This window comes from Pinus tabuliformis, chromosome 6, assembly GCF_031772625.1.
Source record: "Pinus tabuliformis cultivar Carrire ecotype Pingquan chromosome 6, CPIR1, whole genome shotgun sequence".
Taxonomy (NCBI): Eukaryota; Viridiplantae; Streptophyta; class Pinopsida; order Pinales; family Pinaceae; genus Pinus; species Pinus tabuliformis.
The window spans coordinates 1444844228-1444857382 of NC_142292.1; the positions used below are offsets into that span (position 1 = coordinate 1444844228).

General features: G+C 41.7%; 1 protein-coding gene across 2 annotated transcripts in view; it reads right to left on the reverse strand.

Annotated features, from left to right (window-relative positions):
* The window catches only part of PDR2 (phosphate deficiency response 2), a 214403-nt gene that overhangs the window by 48211 nt on the left and 153037 nt on the right, over positions 1-13155 (reverse strand). The window lies entirely within an intron of this gene.

Below are 13155 nucleotides of genomic sequence, written 5' to 3' on the forward strand. Positions count from 1 at the left end.
GTTGCCGAGACTCGATTTTCCTCTCACATCATAGTCTTAACAAGGCTTATGTAGGTGAAATATGCATTACAATCAAAGGTATGCAGCTCCCTTTGGAATCAATGGAGGCAATCCCAATTCGATAGAACACAAGCAATGAAACGATTGGTTGTTGATGATGAATGGTGGGATAGGGTGGAGTACCTCTTAGAGAGATTGATGCAACTCTGATTATCACACGAGATCCTGGTCGCTTCCATCTTTCTCCTGAATAGATTCATAAGCAATTTCCTAAGCCATATGGCTTCGCATGAAGCTGTGCTAGTTGCCATATATTCTGCTTCAACTGAGCTCAGAGCCATAGATTTTTGTTTTCTATTACACCAGGAGGTCATTCCTGATCCATGTTGAAACAGTACCCAGTTGTACTTTTCTGATGTATTGAACTTCCAACCCAAACTGCGTCAGTGAACCCACTCAGCTTGATGTCATTGCCTTGGGTTTACAATAGTCCATGCTCCATTGTTCCTTGTATATACCTAAGAACATGTTTGGTTGATGCCCAGTGCACCCTCTTGGGTTCCACCATGAACTGACCGAGGGTGTTGACAACGTAACAAATGTATGGCCTGGTATTGACCAGATCCATCAGGGACCCTATAAGTTGCTTGTACAAAGTGGGATCAACGTCTTTATCTTCTAAAGCATCAATCTTCTTCCAATTGGTGATCATCGGAGTAGCCATAAGTCTACAGTCCTGCATCCTGAATCTCTTCAAGATCTTTGTAGCATATCTCCCTTGTCCAAGGAAGATCTCACCCTTCTGCTGCCAAACTTCCAACCCCAGGAAATAATGCATCTGTCCCAAATCCTTCATGTCGAATTTTGTGGCTAGGTTCTTCTTGCGGTCTTTGACGAGCCTCGATGATTCGATCAAGAAAAGATCATCCACATATAACACCAAGATTAGAGGCTCATTCTCTACGACAAGATAGTAGAGATTAGGATCTGTGTCACTCTTGACGAACCCCATCTTCTGCAAGTAGCCATCAATTTGATTGTACCATGCTCTAGGTGTTTGTTTAGGCCCATACAAGGCTTTCTTTAATCTGCATACACGAGATTTCTTCTCATGTGTCTCAAAACCATCTCGTTGTTCAATGTATACTTCTTCTTCTATCACCCCATTTAAGAAAGTCGTCTTGACATCCATCTGGTCGATCTCCCACCCCATCTGTGCTGCAAGGGATATCACAGTTCTAATAGACGTATACTTGGCTATTGGGGCAAAGGTTTCCTCATAGTCTATCCCTTCCTTCTGAGCATACCCCTTAGCCACAATCCTAACTTTGTATTTCTCCACACTATCGTCTGCAACATATTTGACTTTGTAGATCCATCTCGAACCTACCACTAACCTGTCCTAAGGCCTAGGTACCACTTCCTAGACATCATTGACCATTATAGAATTGTATTCCTCCACCATAGCATCTACCCATACTAGATGTTGAACGGCCCCTTGAAACCTAGAGGGTTCCCCAACCTGAGATACTAGGGCTTGGCATCTGTATGGTTCTCTTCGCTCCCTTTTATCATTCTTGGGTGCACCAATGAAGTCCTCTCCATCCCGTAGAATTTGTCAGAGTTCCCGGCTCGTTCTTCCACTGGTAGTGGGTACATCTATCAGCGCTTCCTCTTCCTGAGATTCCTCCTGTTCTGAAGCTTTTCCTTTAGGAGAATTGTTGGTACTAGTTTCTACTGGTTGAAGTGGTTGGACCAACGGATCGTCTTTTGACTACTCCTCGGAAGGCATTTCTCGGGATTTCCTAAAAGCTTTGTCCTCCATGAACTTTACATCCCGCCGAACTACTACCTTCCTACTCCCTGGAAGATAGACTCTATATGCCTTAGCATTCTTGCTATATCCCACAAGATATCCTTTCTCAGCAGTTTGATCTAATTTGTTTCTCTTTTCTTCGGGTATACGGCAATATGCCAAACTCCCAAATATCCTGAAATGACTGACTTCAGGTGTCTTCCTGGTGAAGACCCTTTCTGGAGTGATGGAGTCCTGTTCTGGACATAAACTGTCGTGCTACATGCTTCTGCCCACAGGAATTTGGACATATCCTGATCATACAGCATTGCCCTAGTTGCTTCCACAACAGTCATGTTTTTCCTTTCTGCTACTCCATTATGCTCTGATTTGTAGGGAGTTGTCCACCCTCTTCTAATGCCTTCCCTAGCGCAAAAATCAATGAAGTCCTTTTCAACGTACTCTCCACTATTGTCTGAGCACAACACTTTTATCTTTTTTCTTGTCAAATTCTCTACTAGAGCCTTAAACTCTTTGAATCGACAAAAAACCTCATCCTTGGTTTTCAGAAAATAGATCCAAACCTTCCAGGAATAGCCATCGATGAAGGTGACGAAGTATTCGGCACCTCTAATAGCTTTTGTGGACATAGGTCCGCAGATGTCTGAGAGTATCAATCCTAGAACACTCTGAGCTCTATTGTTACTTCTAGAAAATGCTACTTTGGCATACTTGCCTAGAGCGGACCCTCTGCATACATCATCTCGTTCAATACTTAATTCTAGAACTCCTGATATTGTTTTCCTGAGAATTCTCAGAGCCCCATGGTGTAATTGTACCATCCTCTTGTATAGTTCATTCAAACCTTTATCTCCATTGCTGCCTATCAGCGTCATTGGAGATTCTAGTTGTAATCTATACAGCCTGTTACTTCTGATTCCAATCTGGGCCTTCCTCTTCCAACTTAGGTGTTTGACATATACTTTCTCCTTAATGAAGAAAATGCCATAGCCCTTGTTTTGAAGTTGAGATACCGAGAGTAAGTTCCTCTCCAATCCTGGCATATGTAGCACATTGGTTGCTCGAAGCCGCTCTCCTGCTTCGGACTGAAAGACTACAGTACCTCTTCCTACGGGGGTACACTTTGCCTTATTTCCCATGGTGATTTGAAAATTCATCCTTTCTTCTTGATAATTTGAATAACATTCTCGAATTACTGTCATATGCCAGGAAGCTCCACTATCTATATACCAAACCTCAGAGGAGGCAAAGCTTGCTAGGCAAGTGACTTCTTCTTCCAGTCTGGAAGATAACATAGAATAATCGTGAATCATGTCCCTTGTGCTTACTTCTGGAAATCTACGTGAGTCCCTTTGAGTTGATGTCTCTGCATCATGCTCTTGACCCATAGCCAATTCTTCTCCCCTGTTGTCAGATCTCTGCTCTAATACCATGTGAAAATTTCTAACCCGAAATTCTACTGCAACAACTGATTTATTTCACCTACTTATTCTTCACAATAAGTTATTTATGAAATCCCTTCAACAAACATTAAAATAAATTCTAATACAGATATCACATAATTACACAAAGAAAATAACAACGATATACCTACACAAGAACCAATCACATCAACACAGTTGTTTTTGGACAATTGTCCCCGGAGAAACCCAATCTGGGAAACCGTTGCAGCAGATGAGGGTTTTATTAATCTTCAGCAACAATCGCTTTACAAGGAATGATTTTATAGAGAGACTAAGAGAAAACACCTGAGACTTTCCCCTAGAAACTTTCTGACCCTGGAGATCCTTCTCCCACTTCTGCGTCACTCTGCGTGGTTTTGCATCCCTCTGCGTCAGCCTGCGTGAGGGTTGCGTCTACCCTAGACTACGTCTCCCTTTGCACTGTCTCTCAATGCCCCTACATCACCTTCTCCTCAATCACTGACTATTGGTGATGCCCTCCTCTTCCTCCACCCTGCAACTCTCCCTCTGAAATTGATCTCCTTCTCTTTGAGAATCGATTTTCCTTGGGATACTAAGTATCTGCCCGTGTGTCTCCAAATGATCCTCAAGTCTTCTCTTATACTTTTCCTATTAATGAATCAACAGCCGAGATTAAGTCTCTAATCAATGGCTAAAATTAAAATAGACTTTATCCTCATCCCTTAGAAGCTTCTCACCCTTATCTTTATTAATACCCATTAATATTTTTATTTCCCTAAGTTTAGACTTAGAAACCCATTAAAAACATTAATTATTTTAATAACTCCTCATCCGGGTGGAATTTCTCCAAATGATTTCTGAGTCTTGGAGATCTCATGTGCCTTAGCCTCTCCACCAAATTTCAAGGCTAGAGCACATCTAATGCTACCCAAAATCAACAGCTTAGGGGACACATTGGATCTTATGCAGAATTGCAAATGGTTTCCATGTGAGTTTTGGTCTCCCTGTATGGGGTCTTAATCCTCCTGAGGGCTACATTGGCACATATAGGGAGAGTATTGAGAGCCATGGACCTCCACGGTAGCAGATTGCACTTCATGGATCCCCACATCCTTTCAGAGATTTCTCCTGGTTCACTTATTGGACGAGGAGGATGCACCTGATCCATCATGCCCAGCTGGCCCCAGATCTACACCATACCCTTAGCAGATTATCCAGGACTTCTACGATGATGTGGCATCTCCTACGTTATCATCCTAGCCGTTAAGGGCAACCTACAGGCATCTTTGATTTGTTTGGAGACCCATCAGGACACATGTGTTCCCCCACAGTCATTTGGAGCACCACAAGTTATTACAAGGGGCCAATGCCTTGTCCACTGCTTTTGAAGGTCCTATTGTTCATTGTGGCACCCCTGGACCTCATTAGGCCTCTTAAAGGGCCTTACAACATGCATAGATTATTATTTGACCTCTTGATAGGCTTACTTTTTCATTTGTGAGCTAGTTTGATGGACTTGTCACCAAAAGGTTGTATTATTAGCACATTATTTTATTTTTGGGGCTTATGTAGGCCAAGGAGGCTAATTCGAACTCCTTAGATGTGTATAAATAAAAGTGAGGTGAGATCATTTCTCATCATCGCTTGGGATTCGATCTCTCTCTTCCTTAGAGAATTTCGCACTTTTTATTGGAGGATGAATTAGAGCATTTATGGATGAAGTTTGATGTATGGTTATTGGTTTATCTTCTCTTGGAGCTTCTTTATTGTCATTTGTGAATGGTTGGATATACTCTACTACATGTAAGAACGAAATTTTGATGTTATTCTTTGTTATTTTTGTCATATATGCTGGATGGGATTTTCGATGTTTTAAGGCTAATTGTTACATACAAATTATTGCTTGATATTGTGGGATTGTGTCTATTATAACGTTTTGTCCATTCATTGGCCCTTGTAGTATGAGTGAAATCTCCTAGAGGTAAAATTTGACCTTGACAAGCCATTCCTCTTGTACGTTTGAAGTATAAAAGCTGCAAGATTGCTTTCACTTAACCTAGAGGGTTTGTGAAATAATTTTGAGGCCTCCTTGACTGGAAACCAAGAAATCTTACACATAATCAACATAAACTCCATTCTCCCAAGTACTAAGGCATTGATCTACCAAGGGTGGTCACCAGAACTCCTATTCTTTCACCTTCACCCAAGTCTAGCCACATTGGGTTGCCTATGGCATCAATTTCCCAGCAAGTTGACCACTGAAAAAGTTCGATCTCCTACGGTCTCCTGCGTTGGCTCCTCTTCTAGACGTCCTCTAGATCTGAAGACATTCCAATGGTGCAGTTGGGAATGTCTCGTGAGCCTACAAGTGTGAGAATTTACTCTTCTACAAAGCCTAATCACTTTGTTATTCATGGTACACCCCCACTCGCATCTCTTCCTCCTCCGCATGAAGCTAGACCTCCCTCCCACTCCGCCCAATCTCCTTCCTCCTTTCACCTTTCTCAGGATACTCTTCTAACGGATCTTGCTCCCCATACACCTGCTAAGTGTATCACGGGTATGAAGATGCAAGCTTCTCTAGTTGTTGGTTGCGATGTGTCCTTGGAGGCCTTGCCTAATTTTTTAGGAAAAACCATGGTCGGGAAACTCAAGGGCAAGGTCGCCATTAAGAAGCAACTCAAAAATTTTGGCAAGGTCGCCATTAAGAAGCAACTCAAAAATTATGGATAAATGCAAACCAAAAATCATGATTGGGATATTCTCCCTCTTGCTTTCACATGGCACGAGGGTGGCTTAAGTTTTATTTTCGCATCAAAGGAAAACACTTCCAAAGTTTTGGCAATCAAATGGAATTGGGGACTCTCTTGCCTCTTTCTCAAGCCCTGGGTTATCGATTTCAACCCTGTCAAGGAGTCATCCTACACTCAAGGGGTTTACGCCATATTGTCAAGGCTAACTCTCTATTTTTCGTCATGAGATATTCTTTGTACTATTGGGGACAAAAATCAGTGTTTTCATTCAACTAGAATCCTCTTGGGAAGATAAATGCGACAGATGATGGCTTTAGATACAAGTGGAGGTCAATTTAAGAACACTGTTAGACGAAAAATCAAACAACACTTAGGGTCCATTTCCTAGAAGAAGAAAATCGACTATTGGAGGGTTCCACTTAGATGTTACATCTACCATGAGATTGGCCATCTTCAGGCATAATGCACATATTTTGGCCCATGAGAAAAAATTTACAAGATAACGAAAAAGAAGGGCGGCCCATCCCCTAGTGCTGCATCTACTTCGAATCCATCAACTACAGCTACATGGGATTCTTCTGCACAGGCGATTCCTCTAGAAGTCATTAAGCTTTTTGCTCCTCCACATTCAAGTGCGTTAATTCCATGGCTTTCCCCTCTTTTTCATGATTTTGTATCTATAACTATTTCTATTTGGGCTCTTGTCTCTTTATGCCTATCCGAGCCTAACTCCTCCTCTTAGCCTCTGGCTTCCCCCCCACCCTTCTCCCCTTGTTTCTTGTCTATACCACTCTCTAATTAGGCCTTCTAATCCTCGTAGTTCCCATCCCTCAACATTGGATACAAGTGGAGGTCAATTTAAGAGCACTATTGGATGAAAAAATCAAACAACACTTGGGGTCCTTTTCCTCGAAGTATAAAATCAACTATTGGAGGGTTCCATTTAGATGTTACATCTGCCATGAGATGGGCCATATTCAGGGATAATGCACATCTTTTGGCCCACAAGAAAAAATTTACAAGAAGATAAGGAAAAGGAAGGGTGGCCCATCCCCTAGTGCTCCATCTACTTCAAATCCACCAACTACAGCTACAAGGGATTCTTTTGCACAGACGATTCCTCCAGATGTCATTAAGTTTTTTGCTCCTCCACATTCAAGTACTTTAAATCCATGACTTTCCCCACTTTTTCATGATTTTGTATCTGTAACTATTTATGTTGTGGCTCTCATCTCTTTATGCCTATCCAAGCCTGACTCCTCCTCGTCTTAGCCTTTGGCCTCCTCCCCCCTTCTCCCCTTGTTTCTTGTCTATCCCACTCTCTAATTAGGCCTTCTAATCCTCGTAGTTCCCCTCCTGCAACATTGGACACCGAGAATGGCCATGCATCCCCTCCTCCTTTCATTATCCTCAAACAAACTCACCTGCCCCATAAGTCTTACAGCGTACATCCTCTTCTAAAACTAAAGGAAGAAATCCACTCTCAAAGTGGCCTAGCCATGAACCCTATCCTCAACAACCCAATTAGCCACAAATCTCAACTCTTAAAGGCACAACAAAATTTTGTCTTGCACATCTGCAAAGTGAGACAATCTACTATTTTTTTTACCTCTTAGAGCAAGAGAGGCCCTCCAACCCCCCAAATTATGATTATCCTCTCCTTCAACACCAAAGTGTTGGTGGGCACCATAAAAATCTCACCCTCAAACAACTTATCCTTTCAAAAAAGCCAGACATTTTACTCATCCAAGAAACCATGATTGAGGGCTTTCGTGTTCGCTCAATCATCGAGAAGTGGCTCAAGGACTAGTCTTTTGCAACCTAAGACGCAGTGGGTCTCTCCAAGGGTCTCCTCATATGGGCGAGTGCCTGAAGCTAAGGGGCATTTCCTCCTTGATTCTTAATTCCATTATTTTGGTTTGTCTGGAGTCTAGAGAGCTTGGCACCAATATTTTGTCATCAACATATATAGGCCATATGTAAACCAAATTCCTCATTAGGAATCTCTAGCCTCAGCAAGAGCTCCATCAAATCAAAATCTTATTATTGGAGGCTATCTTAATCTCACAATATCCATCCGTGAGGTCTATGGCCCTAATTTCAGAGTCGATCCCCTCAGTAGTTTTTTCTCCAGCCTTTTCGAAGTTATCGGCTCATGGACCCAAAACCACTTAAGCTCTCTCCCATTTGGCGTAACCTCTAAATTGACGATGGAGCTATTTCAAAACGTTTGGATAGATTATTGCTTTTAGTGGATCTATTTACCTCATTGCACTGTATTCAATCTTAGGTTTCCTCGATAGGCCTATTGAATCATCTTCCCATGGTTCTCCAATTGGTTCACAACAAGAACAGACCTTCTCCTCCCTTCCACTTTAACCATTCTTTGTTTAGGGAAGAAATATTTAAAGACCTAGTTTCAAAGTCTTGGGTTCATTGATTGTAATGTCCCCAAATTTTGGATTACTAGTTGAGGTGGTTAGGAGGGTTTTCCAGAGCTAGTGTCAGCGTGGTCATAGGAACAGGATTACTCCATTGGTGGGCCCAGAGGGTTTTAGAGGAGTTCTATGGGTCCCACTGGGATCGCTTACCATATTTCATCATCGAGATCAATTATGCACTGTTTGCTCTTGGTTCCATTGCATTTCGACAATTTTTGTAAAATGGCGTTAATAACATAGCTCTTTTAATTATTTATGCTTAAGGTGTTGTATCAAGCTTATTACTTGGAAAAACACCTTAGTGTAATAGCTCATTGGAATCGGGGTGAAAAGATCTACAGGGCAAAATGATAAAAAGGAGATTTGGGTGTCCAGTGTGACCACAGAGGCGAATTCAGCGTTTTCCAACATTAAAAGTGACTTTAATTAGTTTATGAAAGTCACTTCATTAAATAAAGAAAGGAAAAGTGCTTTCAAATATTTAATTGGAGGGAAAAAGTGAGTTATAAAGAAAAAAAGGGGAAGGTGAAGGTGAAAAGACAACCCTAAACTCATTAAATAAGGAAAATGAGGAGACTCTCCTCATTCGTGCATTGTGTGAGTTTGGAGAAAGAGCTCTTGGAGAGAGTTTGAAGGAGAAGCTGAGGGTTTGGAACCCTAGCTGCCATAGCAGACTTCGGTGTTGCAACGAGACACCCTAGTTTGGGATTTGTGAGTGAAATCACTCAGATTTCACTGCTGAGCTTCAATGGAGAACAAGATTTTCAAGGGATATTGAGGTATCTTTGTGTTATCAGTTGATTTTATGATCTTATTTGGTATTATCTATCTTATTCTTTCAAGTTGAAGAAGGCTCACTAGAGCAACGATTTCCCTAGTCATTGAGGAATCGATTTGCTGGAGGAAAGGGTGCAAAAAGGGACTGAGCATGGGTCGAATTTCTGAAGAATGGTGGACAAGATTTGAAGGGTGAGCTGAGCCGTGTTTCCCTTTACAATTGCTGGACATTTCCACACTTCTAACATGAGTTTCCCTGAAGGCAAAGGAGACAAATCTGGTTGCTGGTCAAGTTATCATCATTCTGGGTCGAGTTTCCTTGTTGAAAGAAGGTCGTGCCATCACTCATTCACCTTGGGCAAGTTCTGTGGCAGTGGAGTTTGAGTGTTGACTGAGAGGACGAGATTCTGGTTACACTTGCTGTGTGGGCATGTATATAAATCAAAGGCTGAGTTCTGAGTTGAATGTGACCAGATCTGCTCCCAAAGAGACTGATTCCTCATCCCTGTGTTAATTACGAGTATTGGAAGAGACATAAAGGAAGCAGATTCCTCCCTGGGCATATTCAAGCTGCTGTAAACTTGCTCTAGACAGCGTGCCATTTCAAGACCAAGTCTGGGTGATATTGCTGGTGTATAAAGGCTGCATTTATAAAAGGAAGCATTGAAGAACTGAGCTAATAGACCAGGTTCCAATTTTCTATTTTCCTTGTATCTTTGTCTGCTATTAAATAATAAGGGACTGTGTATTTCTCAGAACTTGTTTTCTGTAGTGTTGTGTGGTCATTGTGGCAAAAATTATACGTATATCAGCTGTATGCAAATTTTTGGGTATTAATATATCAGATTGAATTCCTTGGAGGCTTCACTTGGGTGCATTTTATTCACTGTGTATTTATTGAGGTGGCAATTGTGAGAAATCATCAACAACAGTGTGTAGTTTAACTGTTCAACAAAAGACACCGCTGAAAACTCTAGTACAAACTCAGAAATTTATTAAGCTTTTTGAATATTAAAGGAATCTTACATCTATCTACCCCTAACCCTATAGAGAATATTTCCTAGCTCAAGACAGTTGTAAAGCCCTAGTCATTCGACTTCAAGAAAAAACAACAGGCTCAGTTAAGAGAGATTGAATATCTCATTATATCAGCCTTCGAAGATACCTCCAATGGCATCTTCATGACGGAGGAATTAGCCTCACTTCACTCCTTGGGACAGGAAAGACAGACTCTCTTGGAAAAGGAAGAATCTGAATGGAGGTTAAAAATTCGAGCAATCTGGATTAAGGGGACAACAACACCAAATCCTTTTCATCTATTTTGCCTCATATATGAGGAACAAAAAATCCATTTAGGGGATCCAAAAGGAAGATGACTCCTTGGCCCTTTCTTTCGAAGATATTGCTAGAGGAATAAGATTCTTCGCAACACTTTTTAAAGATCCGACTAGTTGTCCCATCCAAGAAATACTGGATGTTGTCTCTAAATTCCCCTCCATAGTCAATGAGGAAATGAACAGTACCCTAAAGGAAAAGTTATCAGAAAATGAACTAAAAGAGGCCATATTCTCTGTGCAAAAGGGGAAGAGTCCACACCCTAACAGATTGCCAGTAGATTTCTATTGGACTGTTTTGAGTGCCTGAAAGACAATCTAAAGGCGGTGGTGGAATCCCAACATTCTAGGAAGGTGTTAGAAGTGCTCAACTCTACCTTCCTTGCTCTAATACCTAAGAAACATGATGGGGCTAATTTTGCATACTTTTGTCCAATCTCCTACAACATCATCTATAAAATCATTTCAAAAATTATTGCTAGACAAATCAAACCTTCTTTTTAGCGACATCACATCACAGGAACAATTTAGTTTTTTTACTGGTTGACAAATTCATGATGTTGTTTCCCAGGCTACTAAGCTCTTCATTCTATAAAGACTCGTAATTTGTCAGTTGTCACTCTTAAACTAGACTTATCCAAAGCTTTTGATAGGGTGAGTTGGACTTTCCTATGCTCAGTGCTTATTAAGATGGGAATGGGGCTTCCATTTGTGAATTAGATCATGGGATGTCTTCAATCAGCGTCCTTTGCAGCGCCTATAAATGGAGCCCCATCCCCTTTCTTCAGGGCTTATCGAGGTTTAAGACAGGGGTGTCCTCTTTCTACCCTCCAATCTCTCCTTGTCAGAGAAGCAACCAACGTTCTAATACATGAGGCTAACTCAGATGGAGTTTTTGATGATATTGAGGTATCTCTGAACCATTTTCTCACACATCTCCTTTTAGTTGATGACATATTGGTCTTCTCTACAGGGAATCTGGGGTATCTGTTCCATCTGAAATCGATTATTGATATCTTCAGCTCGGCAACTGGGACGCTGATTAATACACCAAATCAGTTTTTATCCCTCACTCCCTCAGCGATCAGGTTTCTTCACGAGCTGTCTATATTTCTCTTTCTCTCCTATTCCGCTGGATATTGGCTTCAAACTCTTGGGGTTTTGACCTTAAACCCAATGCATACCATTACACAGAATGGTACTGGCTCATCAAGAAAATCAAAGAAAGAATCACATTCTAGGTTAATAGGTTTCGCTCAAGAAGCGGTAGACTAACCCTTCTGAAAGTCGTGCTGGAAAGTATTTTTGTTTACTTACTGTTGCTCAACAGCACTGATTCCCAAAGGCATTCCATCTAAAATTTAAAAAAAAAAAGCCAGTTTTCATTTTCTGAGGGCGAGAGCCCGCCGGGCAAGAAGCATGCCCTTGGTGAAGCGGATCAAGATAGCCCTACCCAAAAATCTAGGTGGCTGGGGTGGTTAAGAACATATTCTTATTCAGTAAAGCACTAACCGCCCGTACTCTCTGCAGGCTCATTCAGAACACGCCATTTTAAGGAAGGACTCCCAATGCCAAAATACATTCCCTTTCTCTCTCCTTTGTAGACTGGATAAGGCAGCCCCAAAAATCCTTCAAGGGGTCCAACATTTGGAAAGCTCTGGTGTCGGCCTCCCCCCTAATCAGAGCTTGGACCCATGGCTGGGATCAGGGAATGACTTCCATCTTTCTCCCCTACACATCGCAATTTGCAGATTCACCAGGCAATTTTCTTTTTTTTTGGAAGATATCAAATCCCATTCTCCCCAACCCTAGGGCAGATGAATGGGAAGGCTTCATAGGCCTTCTTACATTGACTCTCTTTTCATACACCAAAAAGTCTGGTGGTGGGAAAATCTTTGGAGAATTCATGCCCCACTTAAATGCAAAATTGTTTTCTGGTTAGTGCTGAATAATAAACTTCTTACTTGGGGTAATCTCCGAAAAAGGGGCTGGGAAGGGCCAAGCAGATGCCCTCTGCGTAGATCAGCAAATGAAGCCATCACCTATCTTTTCATTTTCTGTCCATACACAGTGCAGGTTATGAATAAGGCTTCTGCAGAGCTGGGTTTTCAGTCTTCTTGGGGCCAAGATGACCTTTCTGAATGTTTCAAAAAGTGGTGAGAGGACACAACAGCTCATCACTTTGAAGCCTTCCCATTCATTCTTATAAACAGAATATGGTGGTCAAGTAATAGCAGCATCTTCTCCTCTGTGGATTTACCTGCTGATATAACAGTTGGATTGATCACAAAATTATGCAATGAATTCCAAAATGAGCAAAAGAAAAGAAAAGAAGATTAGAGTTCCAGTGATGCCGCCTCTCAATCAGTCCATTCCATGGGGTTATTGTGACAGTGCCTCACAACGACACTCTGCCAGCTGCAGAGTGGGTAAAATATTATTTCTCTCTTCATCGCACTATTTGCAGGTCAGATATGCTCTGGGGCTTTGGATCTAACAACCGGGCAGAGTTTATTGCCATGCGAACTCTTCTTTCCATTGCTTCATTAAAAAAAGTTACAAAGCTCCAGGTTCTGGGAGACTCCAAACTGATTATCGACTGGGCAAACA